Source organism: Pseudophryne corroboree, chromosome 5 (genome assembly GCF_028390025.1).
Source record: "Pseudophryne corroboree isolate aPseCor3 chromosome 5, aPseCor3.hap2, whole genome shotgun sequence".
In the NCBI taxonomy this organism is placed as follows: Eukaryota; Metazoa; Chordata; class Amphibia; order Anura; family Myobatrachidae; genus Pseudophryne; species Pseudophryne corroboree.
This window is the reverse complement of record NC_086448.1, coordinates 703,847,424-703,867,116: the sequence shown is the minus strand read 5'-3', so window position 1 is coordinate 703,867,116 and position 19,693 is coordinate 703,847,424.

Here is a 19,693-nt window from a genome sequence, read left to right as displayed (position 1 = left end):
CCAATTTCCACTGTTGTTATGTTGTTTGTTACTGTTACAGTGTTATAGTGATAACTTCAATTAAGGACAAAACGACGAAAAAAATCAGGTAAATCTGTGAGAATCACAAACACATATGCCATGCTGTTATAAAAATGCCCCAAAACCGCCAAAAGACGTGCATTGGTGGCGTTTGTTCAGTCCACAGGTTCAATATCCTGCCACAGCCATGCTGGTCAGCAGAAAGAGAGTGCTGCAGCTGATTAGCGGCCTTTTATAAGCATCCTGATTGAGATTGTGCTACTTAGAATGGTTTACAAATGCAAACATGATTTCTAAAACAAATGCATTGATTTTGTGCAGTGTGTTGCGATTTTGATGCAGGTTTGGTCGATTTTGCAAACACAGAGGCTCATTCAGGTGCTAATGCTATTGTACGCACATTGGTCTTCCTGCGCATGCGTCTGAGCCACAGTGTGCATGCACAGAGAGTGAATTGTGATTGCTACTTGCTACTGGAGAGCCCTTAGAGTCCCAGGAGAGCAGCTCAACCTGCGCATCTTCGGAGGTACTCAGACTCTGCGACATGACCCTCATAGACATCATATTCATATTAAAATAAACTTAACTGACGATTTTTCCCTTCAAAAGCGTTAACAAGATTGTTTTTTAAAATGTATTTTATTTAATAAAATTGAAAAAGTATTTTTTAAAATATTTAAACATTATATTATGCACATCTGCAGAACGGATCTCCTTGTCAAAAACGGGGGGACAGGGTGGGACGGCGCAGTTGCATGAAATCTGACCATGCCAGTTAAGTGGTTACGGGCTACATTTATTAAAGTACAATTTTGCATTCATTTTTAAGTAGAGATGAGCAGTTTGGATTTTAGAAAATCTAAACGCGCCCGAACCTCTGGCGTACGAGTCTACCTGAACCAGGGCTCGGGTGTTCCTGCCAGACTCAGATTCCTGATCGTGGCAAAACTCCTGGCGTGGTTTTGGATCCAAAATAAGGGACCCAGGGCAGTGACCGTGTGCCATTTCATTCTGTTCTGAGGCAGGTTATTGTGTTCTGCACTGTACTGGTTACAGTGGCTGTGCTGTGTCCAGAGACTCCAGACTCAATACAAGTGTCTGTACTGTGTCCATACAAGTGACTGTGCTGTGTCCATACTCCATACAAGTGGTTGTTCTGTGTCTATCTAAAGTGGATGTGCTGTGTCCAATAAGTGGCTGTGCTGTGTCCATACAAGTGTTTGTACTGTGTCCACTGTCCATACAAGTGACTGTGCTGTGTCCATACTCCATACAAGTGGTTGTACTGTGTCTATCTAAAGTGGATGTGCTGTGTCCAATAAGTGGCTGTGCTGTGTCCATACAAGTGTTTGTACTGTGTCCACTGTCCATACAAGTGACTGTGCTGTGTCCATACCCCATACAAGTGGTTGTACTGTGTCTATCTAAAGTGGATGTGCTGTGTCCATTAAGTGGCTGTGCTGTTTCCATTAAGTGGCTGTGCTGTGTCCATACAAGTGTTTGTACTGTGTCCACTGTCCATACAAGTGACTGTGCTGTGTCCATACCCAATACAAGTGGCTGTGCTGTGTCCATGAAGTGGCTGTGCTGTGTCAATTAAGTGGCTGTGCTGTGCCCATCCAGAAGTGACTGTCACTCCAGTGCTGCCGATGCACATGTCCTGTGTCCAATGTTTTAATTACTTTCATTTGCAGCTTCCCCCATTTTTGAAGCCCAGCAACTCCTGGCCGCCCCTGTCTCCTAACCCCACTCCTTCCGTCGCTATTACCTATACAACATTCATGAACCTAACTTGAGAGCTCTTTGTTATTCAGTCACACTGTTCTTTATTTCATTTCAAGATGCTGACATACTTGGGATTTGAACCCATTGACTGTGGCACTGCAGTCATACACTCTATTCATTGACATATCTGCCCTTGCACAGAAAGCTATAGAATTCTAAGCTAGATAATTCTATTGAAGTTTACAGTACCTTGTACTTTGTGAAAAAATTATCAGCATTGTAGCTGTGCAGATCTATGTAATTTGTGGCTGCGCTCTACACAGATCTGCTCAATTGCAATGCTGATTATTTTTTTTACAAACTTCAAGTAGCTTCATATTGTTAGAAGTCTCATAGTTTTTATGCAGGATCAAACAGATCAATGAGTATGGTGGTTGACTGGAATGCAACAAGTTATAGGTTTGAATTCTGGTTATGGCAGTATATTGAAATGTGTTGCTTAATAAAGGGTACGGCTACTGAATAACAGCAAGCTCTCAAGTTAAGTGCATGAATGTGGAATACTATAAAGTGGATTTGTGTACAAATTCATTTTCTTACAGTATTCAATTCTATAAATGTGTGTGTAATAAATGATAATGGAAAAATGTGTTGGGGGGAGGGAGTTGGGGTCAATTCTCTTTCTGGCACAGGGCACCAAAAAGTCTAGTTATGACTCTGAGGGGTAGTAATTAGGGCTAGAATGCCATTAGCCTAACAGAACAAGTACTAATTCATTTGGCATGCAATAGATTTAATCAAAGACAGGAAAACTATGAATTTGAAATAATGAATATTTTATTTTCATGAACTTAATAACTGCAGGGCAGCTACAGGACATGTTACCTTGTTTAACTAACTGTGCAAAATCACTGGGCTGTTGTAAGTCTGTAACTGAAAATGAATATAGAAATTATCAAAGTTATTTGTAAGCCTACAGTAGCTGCAAAAACTACGAGAGAAGTTTTTTTCTCAACAGAAATGGGTTTATCAGTCCTATCTTTAGATATGGCCAATTTAATAATGGCAATGTTTGAAATGTGAAAAATCCTATAGACCTAATATGAGATGTACTTAGGGGCGGATCCAGGAAAAAATGACAGGGGGGGCACCATGATAGGAGAAGGGGGATAGGGGCTAGTGGAGCTAGTTATTTTTCCCCCAGCTCCTATTATATCTTCCCAAGCCTCTTCACTGTCCACAGCACACCGCCCCCATCCTAGCCCCTTCAATGTCCACAGCACACTCAACCCCTCCGCCAGCCCCTTCAATGTCCACAGCACACTCTCACCCCTCCCCCAGTCCCTTCAATGTCTACAGTACATTCTCCATCCTACCCCAGCCACTTCAATGTCCACAGCACACTCTCCCTTCTCTCTGCCATGAGCTGCCGCGCTCATCTTCTGTACGTTGCTAGGTGACCAGGACAGCTGGGCACTTCTGGCCAGCAGGTTTCCGATGGTCGCTAGGCAACAGAGACGCCTAGCGGGCGGTGGGGGTGTCTGGGCTGTGCAGGGAGAACGTGCAGTACTGGCTCTTAATCAACAGGATGCCTGGCTGAGCGGGCCTTTTGATTGGCTCCTCCATCCTTTATCTTGCACTCACCCCTGCCAGGACCTGCCAGTTATAGTTCATGCCTGCAGCATGAGCCCCTGGTCATCAGTTCCTGGTTCCAGAAGCTTGATCCTTGTCAGTACTCCTGTTGGTTCCTAGGATGTCCTGCATTTCTGGCCTGCTAACATCTGCCAGAACCCTGTATGGCTGGAGCTGCAACCTCACAGCCATATCCTGGAATCCTGGCCTGATAACATCTACCATAACCCTGTACGTCTGAAGCCACAAACTCACAGCCATATCCTTCATTCCTGGCCTTCTAGTATCTGCCAGAACTCTGTACAGCTGGATCCGCAACCTCACAGCCTTATACTGGAATCATGGCCTGCTAACATCTGCCAGAACCCTGCACGGCTGGAGCTGCAACGTTACAGCCATATCTGCATTCCTGGCCTGCTAATATCTGCCAGAACCCTGTTTGGCTGGAGTCACAACCTCACAGTCATAGCCTTCATTTCTGGGTTGCTAACATCTGTCAGAACCCTGTACGGCTGTAGCCGCAACCTCACAGCCATATCCTGTAATCTTTGCCTGATAAGTTATTCCCACTTCGGCCAGATTTCTGTACAGTTGGGACTTTGTTACTTTAAATTTGAATCATGTATCCAGTGATCTTCAGACTGATTGTATAAGCCCCTACTGTTCTGAGCCTAAATTCAGGTGGTCACCTAAGTACCGGTGAGCATTACTAGCTCTATGTGAACAGCGGATCACTGTTAGTGATTGAAGACCTCGCTGGTAGTGAAACTAAGGGTCTTATACAAATCGGTTCTTGTTATCGTAACACTCCCACAACCCCTTCAATTACCACTGCACACTCTCATCCCTCCTCCAGACCCTTCGATGTCCACAGTACACTCTCTGTCCTCCCACTTCCCCTTCAATATCCACAGCACACTCCCCCCTCCTCCCCCAGATGCTTCAATGTCCACAGCATACCCCCCCCCCCTTCACTTCCGGCCCCTCCAACAATGACCTCTCACAACTTAGCAGCAATGCACCACCGACAGTGTATTCAAACTACCCGGCTACTGCTCTACTGTGCTACTGCTGACTGATGCATTGCCACATATGTGCAGCAGCACACTGCTAGACGGGCCTGCTGTTAGAGCCACAACAAGTCCTAGTGTCCACCGGCTATATTAAACCTGATGGAGATTGCTGTTGTTCTCTTTTGAGGGAGGGGCCCCCTTCCAGGATCCACCTATGGATGCACTGTATATTCTAGTTCAACTGAACAGCACAGAGTCATAGTAAAGCTGCACAGTTTTTGTGTGCTACATGGAATGCAGGCCGTAATTTCTCTACATGGACAATACAATTCCATTTGCACTGTAGCATGCAACATAGGGCCTAATTCTTTCTCTAATGGGCAAAACCATATGCACTGCAGGGGGGGAGCTATAACGTGCAGAGAAAGTTAGATTTGGGTGGGTTATTTTCTTTCTGTGCAGGGTAAATACTGGCTGATTTATTTTTACACTGCAATTTCGATTTTAGTTTGAACACATCCCACCCAAATCTAACTCTGTCTGCACATGTTACATCTGTCTCACTTGCAGTGCACATGGTTTTGCACGTTACAGAAAATAATTGCTGTTGCGATCAGGTCTGAATTAGGCCCATAGTTTGTCTAGGTGCAAATTTGCACACATTGGGGGTCATTCCGAGTTGTTCGCTCGATAGCAGTTTTTAGCAGCCATGCAAACGCTATGCCGCCGCCCACTGGGAGTGTATTTTAGTTTAGCAGAAGTGCGAACGAAAGGATCGAAGAGCGGCTACAAAATTATTTTGTGCAGTTTCAGAGTAGCTTCAGACCTACTCAGCGCTTGCGATCACTTCAGACTGTTCAGTTCCTGTTTTGATGTCACGAACACGCCCTGCGTTCGGCCAGCCACGTCTGCGTTTTTCCTGGCATGCCTGCGTTTTTTCGAACACTCCCTGAAAACGGTCAGTTGACACCCAGAAACGCCCACTTCATGTCAATCACTCTGGGGCAACCAGTGCGACTGAAAAGCTTCGCTAGACCTTGTGTGAAACTACATCGTTCGTTGTAATAGTACGACGCGCGTGCGCATTGCGCTGCATATGCATGCACAGAAGTGTCGTTGTTTTGCTTGAGCGCTGCACAGCGAACGAAAGCAGCTAGCGCTCAACTCGGAATAACCCCCATAGTGTCCCATTTATCAAGTCTTGGAGAGTGATTAATAGCACGGTGATAAAGTACCAACCAACCAGCTCCTGTCATTTTTCAATCACAGCCTGTAACATGTCAGTTAAGAGCTGATTGGCTGGTACTTTATCACTGTGCTATTTATCACTCTCCAAGGTTTGATAAATGGGGGCCTTTATTTGCGTTTTCTCCTAACTCTAATGGGCAGATGTACTAATGCTTTTTTGCTAATTTTTCAGAAACATGGCATATTTCAGGCGGTTTTCAGTGGAGAAATTGTTTCATGATATGCATTTTATATTTCATTCTAAAAACATTGGATAATTGTTTTTTTCTAACTGGTACTAGGACTGCAAAAGAATGATTCGTCTGGAAGATCTGCTGCATTCAAAATAAATTGCAGGCAATGTCGGACTGGGACATTAAGGGCCCACAGGGGCGAAAAGTCTGATTATGGGAAGACCAGTAAGATGACTATTGCACTAAACATTGTGGGGAAGTGCATGAATTACAGTTTTGCAGTGTCGTGTGTGAGATATGGGTGTATCATGGATATGTATTGTTTTAATTTCATTTAAATGTGAGTGTCATTCATAATAATATACTCAAAATTAGAGATGAGCGGGTTCGGTTCTCAGAGAACCGAAACCTACCGGACTTTACCATCCGAGCCCGGATCCGAGTCAGGCTCGGGTTTTCACGCCTGACTCGGAAACCAGAACAAGGCAAAACGTCATCATCCCGCTGTCGGATTCTCGTGGGGTTTGGATTCCATATAAGGAACTGCGCTTCGCCACCATTTTCACTCCGGCATTGGAGAGTGTAGAGAGAGGACGTGTCTCCATTCTCTCAGTGTCCTCAGTGTCTGTGTCTTGTGCACCATCTGTCCAGCCACAGTGGTTGTGTCCTCTGCTGCCATATGTCCAGTGCTGTCCAGTGGTGCTGTGTTGTGCTGCATCAGTCAGTGGTGGTGTGTTGTGCTGTCAGTCCAGCCACAGTGGTGGTGTCCTCTGCTGTCATATGTCCAGTGCTGCTGTATAATACGTCCCTTACAGTGTTGCTGTGTTGTCCTGCATCAGACCAGTGGTAGTGTCCTGTGCATCAGTCAGTCCAGTGACCAGTCACAGTGGTGTCCTCTGCTGCCATATGTCCAATGCTGCTGTATAAATCCAGTCCATCACAGTGGTGCTGTGTTGTCCTGCATCAGTCCAGTGGTGGTGTCCCTGTGCTGCCGTATATGTCCAGTGGTACTGCCGTATAAGTCCAGTGCTACCACCGTATATGTCCAGTGATCCTGCCATATAATTCCAGTGATCCTGCCGTATAATTCCAGTAATCCTGCCGTATAATTCCAGTGATCCTGCTGTATAATTCCATATAAAGCCATATAATTCTGTATAAATCCAGTCCAGTGGTGCTGCCATATAAGTTCAGTGGTGCTGTCCTGTGCTGTATATTATTTACTCCAAATAAAGGGATTATTAATATTTAATCCAAATAATTTTTACAGGGTTTGCCTTGTGAGGTGTAGGGTGAAGCATATTGTGTTATATAACTCCAGGATAATAATGGAGAACAAAAATTTGGAGGATAAAATGGGGAAAGATCAAGAACCACTTCCTCCTAGTGCTGAAGCTGCCGCCACTAGTCATGACATACTGTAGACGATGAAATGCCATCAACGTCGTCTGCCAAGGCCGATGCCCAATGTGATAGTAGAGGGCATGTAAAATCCAAAAAAACAAAGTTCAGTAAAAAGACCCAAAAAAAGAAATTTAAATCATCTGAGGAAAAACGTAAACTTGCCAATATGCCATTTACGACACGGAGTGGCAAGGAACGGCTAAGGCCCTGGCCTATGTTCATGACTAGTGGTTCAGCTTCATATGACGATGGAAGCTCTCATCCTCCCGCTAGAAAAATGAAAAGAGTTAAGCTGGAAAAAGCACAGAAAAGAACTGTGCGTTCTAAGATGGTATCACAAATCCCCAAGGAGAGTTCAAGTGTGTCGGCGGTTGCGATGCCTGACCTTCCCAACACTGGACGGGAAGAGGTGGCTCCTTCCACCATTTGCATGCCCCCTGCAAGTGCTGCAAAAAGCACCCACAGTCCAGTTTCTGATACTCAAATTGAAGATGTCACTGTTGAAGTACACCAGGATGAGGATATGGGTGTTGCTGGCGCTGAGGAGGAAGTTGACGATGAGGATTCTGATGGTGATGTGGTTTCTTTAAATGAGGCACCGGGGGAGACAATTGTTGTCCGTCGGATGAAGAAGCCCATTGTGATGCCTGGGAAAATACCAAAAAAGCCACCTCTTCAGTGTGGAATTATTTCTCCACAAATCCGGACTACAGGTGTCAAGCCGTGTGTTGCCTCTGTCAATCTGTAATAAGTAGGGGTAAGATGAACATCCTCCCTGATACATCACCTGCAGCACATTCATCAGAAGTCAGTGTCAAGTTGTGAAACTTTGGGTAAGAGCGTAAGCAGTCCACTGACACCTAATTCCCTTCTTCATCTTGTACCCATGCTCTTGCAAGCGACACCACCAACTACCTCAACGTCAACTTCCTCCTCAGTCAGGAACGTCAGTAGTCCTGCAGGCCATGTCACTGTCAAGACTGAGGAGTTCTCACCTAACCGGGTTTCCTCCGGAGGATCCTTGAGTGGTACGCCTGCTGTTGCTGCCGCTGCTGTTGTTGCTGCTGGGAGTCAATAGTCATCCCAGAAGGGAAGTCGAAGACCACTTGTACTACTTCAACTAAGCAATTGACTGTCCAACAGTCCTTTGTGAGGAAGATGAAATATGACAGCAGTCATCCTGTTGCAAAGCGGATAACTGAGGTCTTGACAGCTATGTTGGTGTTAGACGTGCGTCCGGTATCCGCCATTAGTTCAGTGGGACTTAGAGAATTGTTTGAGGTACTGTGTCCCCAGTATCAAATCCCATCTAGGTTGCACTTCTCTAGGCAGGCGATACCGAGAATGTACAGACACGTCACAAACACACCCTGCGTTCGGCCAGCCACGTCTGCGTTTTTCCTGGTATGCCTGCGTTTTTTCGAACACTCCCTGAAAACGGTCAGTTGACACCCAGAAACGCCCACTTCATGTCAATCACTCTGGGGCAACCAGTGCGACTGAAAAGCTTCGCTAGACCTTGTGTGAAACTACATCGTTCGTTGTAATAGTACGACGCGCGTGCACATTGCTCCGCATATGCATGCACAGAAGTGTCGTTGTTTTGCCTGAGCGCTGCACAGCGAACGAAAGCAGCTAGCGCTCAACTCGGAATAACACCCATAGTGTCCCATTTATCAAGTCTTGGAGAGTGATTAATAGCACGGTGATAAAGTACCAACCAACCAGCTCCTGTCATTTTTCAATCACAGCCTGTAACATGTCAGTTAAGAGCTGATTGGCTGGTACTTTATCACCGTGCTATTTATCACTCTCCAAGGTTTGATAAAAGGGGGCCTTTATTTGCGTTTTCTCCTAACTCTAATGGGCAGATGTACTAATGCTTTTTTGCTAATTTTTCAGAAACATGGCATATTTCAGGCGGTTTTCAGTGGAGAAATTGTTTCATGATATGCATTTTATATTTCATTCTAAAAACATTGGATAATTGTTTTTTTCTAACTGGTACTAGGACTGCAAAAGAATGATTCGTCTGGAAGATCTGCTGCATTCAAAATAAATTGCAGGCAATGTCGGACTGGGACATTAAGGGCCCACAGGGGCGAAAAGTCTGATTATGGGAAGACCAGTAAGATGACTATTGCACTAAACATTGTGGGGAAGTGCATGAATTACAGTTTTGCAGTGTCGTGTGTGAGATATGGGTGTATCATGGATATGTATTGTTTTAATTTCATTTAAATGTGAGCGTCATTCATAATAATATACTCAAAATTAGAGATGAGCGGGTTCGGTTCTCAGAGAACCGTAACCTACCGGACTTTACCATCCGAGCCCGGATCCGAGTCAGGCTCGGGTTTTCACGCCTGACTCGGAAACCAGAACAAGGCAAAACGTCATCATCCCGCTGTCGGATTCTCGTGGGGTTTGGATTTCATCTAAGGAACTGCGCGTTGCCGCCATTTTCACTCCGGCATTGGAGAGTGTAGAGAGAGGACGTGTCTCCATTCTCTCAGTGTCCTCAGTGTCCGTGTCTTGTGCACCATCTGTCCAGCCACAGTGGTTGTGTCCTCTGCTGCCATATGTCCAGTGCTGTCCAGTGGTGCTGTGTTGTGCTGCATCAGTCAGTGGTGGTGTGTTGTGCTGCATCAGTCCAGCCACAGTGGTGGTGTCCTCTGCTGTCATATGTCCAGTGCTGCTGTATAATACGTCCCTTACAGTGTTGCTGTGTTGTCCTGCATCAGACCAGTGGTAGTATCCTGTGCATCAGTCAGTCCAGTGACCAGTCACAGTGGTGTCCTCTGCTGCCATATGTCCAATGCTGCTGTATAAATCCAGTCCATCACAGTGGTGCTGTGTTGTCCTGCATCAGTCCAGTGGTGGTGTCCCTGTGCTGCCGTATATGTCCAGTGCTACCACCGTATATGTCCAGTGATCCTGCCATATAATTCCAGTGATCCTGCCGTATAATTACAGTAATCCTGCCGTATAATTACAGTGATCCTGCTGTATAATTCCATATAAAGCCATATAATTCTGTATAAATCCAGTCCAGTGGTGCTGCCATATAAGTTCAGTGGTGCTGTCCTGTGCTGTATATTATTTACTCCAAATAAAGGGATTATTAATATTTAATCCAAATAATATTGACAGGGTTTGCCTTGTGAGGTGTAGGGTGAAGCATATTGTGTTATATAACTCCAGGATAATAATGGAGAACAAAAATTTGGAGGATAAAATGGGGAAAGATCAAGAACCACTTCCTCCTAGTGCTGAAGCTGCCGCCACTAGTCATGACATACTGTAGACGATGAAATGCCATCAACGTCGTCTGCCAAGGCCGATGCCCAATGTGATAGTAGAGGGCATGTAAAATCCAAAAAAACAAAGTTCAGTAAAAAGACCCAAAAAAAGAAATTTAAATCATCTGAGGAAAAACGTAAACTTGCCAATATGCCATTTACGACACGGAGTGGCAAGGAACGGCTAAGGCCCTGGCCTATGTTCATGACTAGTGGTTCAGCTTCATATGACGATGGAAGCTCTCATCCTCCCACTAAAAAAATGAAAAGAGTTAAGCTGGACAAAGCACAGAAAAGAACTGTGCGTTTTAAGATGGTATCACAAATCCCCAAGGAGAGTTCAAGTGTGTCGGCGGTTGCGATGCCTGACCATCCCAACACTGGACGGGAAGAGGTGGCTCCTTCCACCATTTGCATGCCCCCTGCAAGTGCTGCAAAAAGCACCCACAATCCAGTTTCTGATACTCAAATTGAAGATGTCACTGTTGAAGTACACCAGGATGAGGATATGGGTGTTGCTGGCGCTGAGGAGGAAGTTGACGATGAGGATTCTGATGGTGATGTGGTTTCTTTAAATGAGGCACCGGGGGAGACAATTGTTGTCCGTCGGATGAAGAAGCCCATTGTGATGCCTGGGAAAATACCAAAAAAGCCACCTCTTCAGTGTGGAATTATTTCTCCACAAATCCGGACTACAGGTGTCAAGCCGTGTGTTGCCTCTGTCAATCTGTAATAAGTAGGGGTAAGATAAACATCCTCCCTGATACATCACCTGCAGCACATTCATCAGAAGTCAGTGTCAAGTTGTGAAACTTTGGGTAAGAGCGTAAGCAGTCCACTGACGCCTAAATCCCTTCTTCATCTTGTACCCATGCTCTTGCAAGCCACACCACCAACTCCCTCAACGTCAACTTCCTCCTCAGTCAGGAACGTCAGTAGTCCTGCAGGCCATGTCACTGTCAAGACTGAGGAGTTCTCACCTAACCGGGTTTCCTCCGGAGGATCCTTGAGTGGTACGCCTGCTGTTGCTGCCGCTGCTGTTGTTGCTGCTGGGAGTCAATAGTCATCCCAGAAGGGAAGTCGGAAGACCACTTGTACTACTTCAACTAAGCAATTGACTGTTCAACAGTCCTTTGTGAGGAAGATGAAATATGACAGCAGTCATCCTTTTGCAAAGCGGATAACTGAGGTCTTGACAGCTATGTTGGTGTTAGACGTGCGTCCGGTATCTGCCATTAGTTCAGTGAGACTTAGAGAATTGTTTGAGGTACTGTGTCCCCAGTATCAAATCCCATCTAGGTTGCACTTCTCTAGGCAGGCGATACCGAGAATGTACAGACACGTCAGAAAAAGTGTCCTCAGTGTCCTACAAAATGCAGTTGTAACAACTGTCCACTTAACCACGGACATATGGACAAGTGGAACAGGGCAGACTAAGGACTATATGACTGTGAAAGCCCACTGGGTAGATATATGGCCTCCCGCAGCAACAACAGCAGCGACACCAGTAGCAGCATCTCGCAAACGCCAACTCGTTCCTAGGCAGCTGGCACACAGCTGACAACCTCTTACGGAAACTGAGGGACATCACTGCACAATGGCTTACACCAATTAGACTCTCCTGGGGATTTGTGATATCGGACAACGCTATCAATATTGTGCGTGCATTACATGTGGGCAAATTCCAGCACGTCCCATGTTTTGCACATACAATTAATTTGGTGGTGCAGAATTTTTTTTTCAAATGACAGGGGCGTGCAGGAGATGCTGTCAGTGGCCCGAAAAATTGCGAGCCATTTTCGACATTCAGCGACTGCGTGCCAAAGACTGGAGCACCAGCAAACACTCCTGAACCTGCCCTGCTGTCACCTGAAGCAGGAGGTGGTAACGAGGTGGAATTCAACACTCTATATGCTTCGGAGGATCGATGAGCAGCAAAAGGCCATTCAAGCCTATACAGCCACCCCGATATAGGCAAAGGAGGGAGAATGCACCTGACACAAGTGCAGTGAATAATGATTTCCGTCTTGTGCAAGGTTCTCCAACCCTTTGAACTTGCCACACATGAAGTCAGTTCAGACACTGCCAGCTTGAGTCAGGTCATTTCCCTCATCAGGCTTTTGCAGAAGCAGCTGGAGAAATTGAAGGAGGAGCTAAGACGGAGCGATTCCGCAAAGTATGTGGGACTTGTGGATGGAGCCCTTCATTTGCTTTGCCAGGATTCAAGGGTGGTCAATCTGTTGAAATCAGAGCACTACATTTTGGCCACCGTGCTCGATCCTAGGTTTAAAGGCCACATTGTATCTCTCTTTCCGGCAGACACAAGTCTGCAGAGGTTCAAAGACCTGCTGGCGAGAAAATTGTTAACTCAAGCGGAACGTGACCCGTCAACAGCTCCTCCTTCACTTTCTGCCGCAACTGGGGCTGCGAGGAAAAGGATAAGATTTCCAAGCCCACCCGCTGGCAGTGATGCAGGGCAGTCAGGAGCGAGTGCTAACATCAGGTCCGGACTGAAGGGCCTGCCAATGATTACTGACATGTCTACTGTCACTGCATATGATTCTGTCACCATTGAAAGAATGGTGGAGGATTATATGAGTGACAGCATCCAAGTAGGCATGTCAGACAGTCCATACGTATACTGGCAGGAAAAAGACGCAATTTGGATGCCCTTGCACAAAACTGGCTTTATTTTACTTAAGTCCCCCCCCCCCCTCCAGTGTGTACTCTGAAAGAGTGATTAGTGCATCCGGTAACCTTGTCAGCGATCTGCGTAGGAGGTTACTTCCACAAAATGTGGAGAAGATGATGTTCATCAAAATGAATTATAAATTCCTCTGGGAAGACCTTTACCAGCAATTGCCTCCAGAAAGTACACAGGGACCTGTGACGGTGGATTCCAGTGGGGACAAATTAATACTCTGTGAGGAGGAGGATGTACACAGTGAAAGGGGTGAGGAATTGGAGGATTAGGATGAGGTCGACATCTTGCCTCTGTAGAGCCAGTTTGTGCAAGGAGAGATTGATTGCTTCTTTTTTGGTGGGGGCCCAAACAAACCAGTCACACTGACGCTGAAATGATTGGTTTGTTAAAGTGTGCATGTACTGTTTATTGACTACTTTTTTAAAGTGGCATCCTGTCTGACACTGCCGTACAAGTCCAGGGGTACTGCCGTATAAGTCCAGGAGTACAGCCGTATAAGTCCAGTCCAGTGTTGCTGTCTTGTGCTGCATCAGTCCAGTGGTGGTGTCCTGTGCTGTATATTATTTACTCCAAATAAAAGGGTTACATACATTACTTATATTATTATCCTAATAATTATTACAGGGTTTGCCCTGTGTGGTGTAGGGGTACGCTCGCCTGTGCTGCATATTATTATAATAGCTTCAAATAAAAGGGTGTGTTTGTGTTTGGTTTAGGGGTACTCTATCCTGTGCCACCAATATTGTGCCTGCCGCACACCTGTGTTTGTGCCGCACACCTGTGTCGCTTAGCTTAGTCATACAGCTACCTCATTGCATCTCTTTTTCTTCTTTGCATGATGTGCTATTTGGGGCCTAGTTTTTTTAAGTGCCATCCTGTCTGCAACTGCAGTGCCACTCCTAGATGGGCCAGGTGTTTGTGTCGCACATTTGTGTCGCTTAGCTTAGTCATTCAGCTACCTCATTGCACCTCTTTTTCTTCTTTGCATCATGTGCTGTTTGGGACCTATTTTTTAAATCTGCCATCCTGTCTGCAACTGCATTGCCACTCCTAGATGGGCCAGGTGTTTGTGCCGCACACTTGTATCACTTAGCCTAGCCATCCAGCCACCTCGGTGCAACCTTTTGGCCTAAAAATTTTTTGTGAGGTGTGAGATGTTCAGAATAGACTGGAATTGAGTGGAAATGAATGTTATTGAGGTTATTAATACCGTAGGAGCAAAATTACCACCAAATTCTGTGATTTTAGATGTTTTTATGTTTTTATCAAAAATCATCCAGATCCAAAACCAAATCACGAAAGGGTGGTTTTGGCAAAACCAAGGCAAAACCAAAACACGAGCGGGAAATTAGAACAAAAACCAAAACACAAAACACGAAAAGTGCCCGCCTCACATCTCTACTCAAAATCCATTAATGATAATACGCCAGGATCTCCTCTTGTATGTCCATGGAGCTATGTAATCACCTGAATTAACCAGTTTGCACAAGGGAGATGTATAAACAGTATGTGATATTCCACATTACATCTTGGGTCCAGTATGCACAAATACATACAATGAGAATCTACAGTATCTGATTAATCTACCTTTTTCTGATTGAATTTAAGGAGAAATTTACTATGCGTTACAGATTTAATCTTTCTCACATGGGATCTTTTTCATTGACAAATTGAAATACTGCACTCTGGATCTGATTGCGAGGTGTATGCAGAAGGGCCCACGGCAGTTTCTATTGGTTGTCGCCATTTTGCAGCTATAAGCAAACTCAAACACAAAGTACTTCCCTTGTGTACATCAGTGTGGCTGAATGTGTAAGGACTGAGATGCCCACTTTCAGCATCTAGTGGTGCATCCTTAGACGCCACCACTGATTGCACAATTTCTCAGTGTCTATGAATGCATCCGCTTTCACTGACACACACACACACAACACACCCATAACACTCCTATTAAATGGACTATTTTTGTGTCCATTTGTAGCCACCTCCTGTCTCCGCCCAGGAACGCCCATCACATTTTAAATACAGTTCTCCCTGTGTTCGCCTGAAATAATAAATGTGACTCTGTATGGACACAAATGGGAAGTGTGTGAAGTGCATCTTGCATTGCACAGTAGCAACAAATCGCTCTACTATGTTCCACATTAGCAGTGTGTACACATCCGAATCTTGCCCCCTATGCCTCTCGTTTGTTGTCACCTTTGTATTTGTACAGACCCAGAGTGCACATGGTGCTGAATGTAATTACAGCACAATCATCTATTGTCACAGATACCCGCTGTTCTTACATTGTGCTGCTGGTTATATACTTGCTACAGTATAAAATTAGGCATGCACTGTACAAAAATGTAAATGTGACATCAAAGGGGGTAATTCAGACTTGATCGCTCGCTAGATATTTTTTGCAGCACTGCGATCAGATAGTCGCCGCCTATGGGGGAGTGTATTTTCGCTTTGCAAGTGTGCGAACGCTTGTGCAGCCGAGTGGTACAAAAAAGTTTTGTGCAGTTTCTGAGTACGTCTGAACTTACTCAGCCACTGCGATCACTTCAGCCTGTCCGGGGCCGGAATTGACGTCAGACACCCGCGTTTTTCCAAACACTCCCAGAAAACGGTCAGTTGCCACCCACAAACGCCTTCTTCCTGTCAATTTCCTCGCGCTCGCCCGTGCGAATGGATTCTTCGGAAAACCCTCACACAGGAATGATCCGCTTTGTACCCGTGCGATGCGCCTGTGCATTGCGGTGCATACGCATGAGCAGTTCTGACCTGATTGCAGCGCTGCAAAAAAAGCTAGCATGCGATCAGGTCTGAATGACCCCCAAAGTGCAAAGTTTACTACAGTAGCTTCTCTTTAAAAACCTTTCTGTTTTTATCCTAAAATAATAGTTTATTTTTAAGGTAAATAATTAACAATTTAAATGTAATTTTCTGGTCTACCTCAGATAAGCATAGGAATAAATGGGTGATTATAATAACCCACACTTTGGTCTATGGGAGGCTTGCCACCTAGCAACAGCAGGTGGGTTAAGCAGCAAGCCTCTTGAAAACGCTGAGGGAGAGGAGAGGGAAAGAATTTTCATATCCTCTCCTCACACATACAGCGGCTGGTTGGTACGCCCGCAGTCATGTGCACGTTGCGTCACGTGCACACGCGCGCTCTTGTGAGCACACGCCCCAGCCACTGGCCAGATTTTTTCTGTCAGTGTTGGCATGGAGGACTGTGTCTCTGTCTCTGCGATAGATTCCCTCACACTGTACTCCATAGCTGGCAGTAATACAGGGAAAAGAGCCTATAAAAGGGATGCATTTCCTTCTCCCTCATCCTCTGCCTCTTCAGAGGATATTCCTATATAAAGAAAGAAAACCTTTTCTATCAGAAACTTCATTAATTCTGACTCTCTGACGCTGAGGTAAGCAAGTCCCCTAAGCAGAATATAAGGTTATCTCCGAGTCCTAACTCAGGGAGCTCTTTGATACACAGGAAAAAACGAATAAAGACAGATAAAAGTAAGGAGGACCTGTTCAGGTGATATTCCCCCGTTTCATGGTATTGTCCATAGCAGACAGCCTAATAGTTCTCGGAGAAAGCACAAATCTCCTGCCCATAGCTGGCAAAATATATCTGCCCGTAGCAGGCAGCATGAAGGTATCCGCTCACAGTACATGGGGTCACCTGTAAAACAGCTACATTCTTCCTATAAGGAACATGGTCACTCTTCCTCAGTAGATCGGGAATCCGAGGAAGTGACAAAATCCTCTACTTCTTCCCAGCATGAGGAATTTAGAGATATTCAAATGTCCAGAGTGGCTTTAGCGGGAAAAACACCTCCGCCTAAACTATACGCCAAAAATTGGGCACTGAAACATGACTCTGAGGTTAAAAAATTTGCTCAGCTGGAATTTAGAGCAACACTCATTAAAGAGGATGAGTTAGTGTTGCAATCTTATACTGGGTTACCAGATGTGCCCGCACTATTTGCCCCCAGTATAGACCCTGCCCTAACTTCTATAGTGGGTGAAAAGAGACATAACGACCCTACCAACCGCACACTAAGAAAAATACAGTATAAGATAGTGGAAGCAGCGGAAGCAGCTGGACCCCTCTTGTATGTACTTGATAAAGCTGAAAGAGAAGGGGAATCCAGCGTCTCTTTAGATTCGCTAGTGGCATCCAGGCTTGCTCTTCTTAAGGCCATTAGCAAGCCAGACATTCAAGTATATTACTAATACTCGCAGGTCCAGATGTCTAACTAGTGCAGGACTAGTTGACCTGGTTCCAAAGTCCCTAGATTTCCATAATTTGAATAATGCTGACCTATTCGGTCCCCCAATTTATTGAGGAAGTAAAAATATGACATAAGGCTCATAAATCCTTCTCCGACTTCAAACAAGGGAACGTACAAGGGGGGCGGACTTCAAGGGCCACAGGTCCGACCTGAGACTTTCAAAGCACAAGAAGAGCCCAGACAGAAGATTTCGGTAACAGAACCAACAGCACTCCCTGAGCGTTGACCTACAACGCTTAGGACAACTCTAAAAGAGGTCGCAACTACGGTAAGCATACCCACACACCCTGTTCTACACAAAACACTTAAGGAATCTTTCACAGAATGGCAAAAGATTACCACAGACAAATGGTTGCTAAAAACGATTCGGTCTGGGGTAAACCTTCCCTTAATTCGTTTCCCACACCAGGTAAGTCATATTCCTTGCTCAAGGAATTGCAGCCCTCAGCTAGGCAAGGTAATTTCAATAGCCCTGCTCCAGGGAAAAATAGAACCAGCCGACCCAGCAGTAACGGCTGGGTAAGCCACTTGTTTCCAATATTAAAACGAGATGGATCAATAAAACCAGTTTTAAACGTCAAGGGGTTGAACCGATACTTAAAAGTGAAAAAGTTTTGCATGGAAGGTATCTCAGACATTCCTTATCTACTCACAAGAGACTGCTTCTGTATAAAAATAGACCTAAAAGAAGCTTTCCATTCTACGGGGGTAATTCAGAGTTGATCGCAGCAGCAAATTTGTTAGCAGTTGGGCAAGACCATGGGGGTCATTCCGAGTTGATTGATCGCTAGCTAGTTTTAGCAGCCGTGCAAACGCTATGCCGCCGCCCACTGGGAGTGTATTTTAGCTTAGCAGAAGTGCGAACGCCTGTGCAGCCGAGCTCTGCAAAAAAAGTTTGTGTAGTTTCAGAGTAGCTATGAACCTACTCAGCGCTTGCGATCACTTCAGCCTAGTCGTGTCCATATTTGACATCATACACCCGCCCAGCGAACGCCCAGCCATGCCTGCGTTTTTTCAGACACGCCTGTGTTTTTGCAAACACTCCATGAAAACGGTCAGTTGACACCCAGAAATGCCCCCTTCCTGTCAATCTTCTTGCGGCCGTCAGTGCGACTGAAAACTTCACTACAACCTATGCACAACCACAACGGGCTTTGTACCCTTACGACGCGCGTACGCATTGCGGCCCATACGCATGTGCAGAAATGCATTTTTTTCACCTGATTGCTGCGCTGTGAAAATCGGCAGTGAGCGATCAACTCGGAATGACCCCCCATGTGCACTGCAGGGGGGGGGGGGCAGATATAACATTTGCTGAGTTAGACTTGGGTGGGTTATTTTGTTCCTGTGCAGTGTAAATACTGGCTGATTTATTTTTACACTTCAATTCAGATATAAGTTTGAACACACCCCTCCCAAATCTAACTCTCTCTGCACATGTTACATCTGCCCCACCTGCAGTGCACATGATTTTGCCCAACTGCTAACAAATTTGCTGCTGCGATCAACTCTGAATTACCCCCTATATTAGTTCACTCCAACCACAGGCGATTTCTCAGGTTCTCTTGGAAAGACAGCTTATATCAGTGCACTGTCATGGTATTTGTCCTCTCTTGTGTACCCTATACATTTTACACGGGTCATGAAGGCCATTATCTCCCACCTGCATCAGCAGAGCATACTGTGCATCTTGTATCTAGATGACATACTGCTAGTACATACAGACCTCGATACCATTTTGAGGCACAGAGAAGTAGCCCTCTCCCTATTAGCCGACTTGGGCTTCACTCTAAACACCCAGAAGTCCGTTCTTACCCCAACCAAAGCATTAACGTTTCTGGGGTTCGACCTGGACACCCATTCTTTCTCTCTAGCGATTCCGCCAGAGAAATGGCTAGACACAAAAAATTACATACAAAAAACTTCCAAGAAACGCAGATTATCCCTACGCGACTTGGCAAGGATCATTGGGAAATTATTGAGATATCCCCAGGTTTCCGTCATGTACCCCTACTATGCAGGGAACTGCAGGGCCTTCTAAGAATCCTGATTCATGCTCATTATACCTGAAAAGATATGATTTTTCTATCCAGGAGTGTGAATATGGAGCTGTCCCAATGGAACAGTCTATCTATTCATCCTCCTCATCCTCTCCTAGACCTCACACCCTCCATGACAATAA